Below are 1,811 nucleotides of genomic sequence, written 5' to 3' on the forward strand. Positions count from 1 at the left end.
TCTCTCTCTCTCTCTCTCTCTCTCTCTCTCTCTCTCTCTCTCTCTCTCTCTCCTCTCACGCCCTCCCTTCCTAATCCCGCTTCCTTTACTGCCCTTCTATCAGGGAGGACCCAAGAACACTTTAATGGGCTTCCCAGAGTCTATTTTTTGAAGGAAAAGGACACAATATCTAATCTAACTGTAACTAACTCAGATGAGCTAAACAAATGGACTTTTAAGCTACATTCCAGTCAGAATCTAGCTCTGGGTTCAAATATGTCTCCAAAGGACCCCTTATGATTCATCCCTTCTTGATGATAGCTGCCAGGAAATATAAAGCTAAATTCAAGATTAGTTTTAGAAAGAACACATTGGTACTCTCTGAAAATCTTTATACCCTCTGCTGTTGTTTTTCAGCCCAATTGTCCTCTTTTCCACAATTTTCAATCTTAAAATCCCCTTAAGCCACTTTCCATGATCTTTAATCTCCTAATTTCACAATAACTTTAATAATAAAATCAGCCAATCACTCAGCAAAAGCTCTTTGCAGAGGGCTAACCTTTCTAGCTAGCTGAACTAGGGTCCAAAAAGCACTAATGCAAAAAACACTTCTTCACTTATGTAGCTGGAATAATCCTCTAGCTCCACTCTTAAAGATCATTCAGAAGAGATACGAACCCAGTTCCCAAAGCCCCAAATGATGTTTTCTGAAGCTTCTTTGAAGATTAGGGTGAAGTAAGGATTCCATGAAGATGAAGTGACAGGGAGCTCCAGAGCAAGATTTCTAGGTACCCTATCATCCAATTCTCACCCTGGAATGATTAAAACTATTACGTATTTAGAGAGACATAAATGAAATAAGAATGTAAAGATGCAGACTTTATAAATTTTTTAATACATAGAATGTCTGGGGCAGGACGTATTTCCTTCATGCCTAAATGCAGGGCCTGCAGGGGCCTTAGGACTCTAAATCTCCCATCCTTGGATATAGCTACATATCTTTTTGTTCTGATCTCGGGTAAGCTTTTGCTAGACATTACAAAGGTGGCCACCAGTTACTGTAAGCCCTGACAGCTATTTCCGTGGTTCTGCATTACTCATCTTCTTGGTTGCTGAGATGCAATACCTAAGTCCTATCATTTAAAAGAGGAAAGGTCTAATTTGGCCATGTTCATAGGTTTCAGTCCCTTATCCACTGACTCTAAGGCAGGAACATCACCACAGAGGGGCACAGCAGATCAAAGTTGCTCAGTTTATGGCTACAAGGAAACAGAATAAAAAATACTGTCAGACAGAAAGGAGTGAGGGTCCATATGTACAGTGTACCCACAGCCATGCCTCTGAGCCCCTCCCAACCCTGAGATTCATAAGGACACACTACCAGGCCCTTAGGTGACTCCCAAGTCATGATGAAGTTGACAACCTTAATCTTCCCATTCCAGCCCATGTCAACTTGACACCCAAACACATCACTTTAAACCATACTTAACCTCCAAATTACACAATATTAAGCTAATAATTTTTCCTAACATGGTATATCTCTCTTGCATACAATTGAGAACATAATACTCCTCTTTCCAAAAATCTCAACAGTGCACCATATTCCAAAAGTTCATATTTTCTCTAAGACTTAACAAACTCTTAGCTGTGAAGCTCTGTAAAAAAATCTTTAAAATTTACATAACCCCAAGGTATATGGGCACAGAGTAAAATACCTACCCCAAAAGGAATGACTATGGGAAAGAAAAGAATTGAGCAAAATGCAAGACCCAAATCCAGCAAGGTAAACATTAAGTCCAGCAGCTCAGTGCCAGCATACAGGGCACATGTGG

The sequence above is a fragment of the Octodon degus genome, unplaced genomic scaffold (assembly GCF_000260255.1).
Source record: "Octodon degus isolate 3935 unplaced genomic scaffold, OctDeg1.0 scaffold00039, whole genome shotgun sequence".
Lineage (NCBI taxonomy): Eukaryota > Metazoa > Chordata > Mammalia > Rodentia > Octodontidae > Octodon > Octodon degus.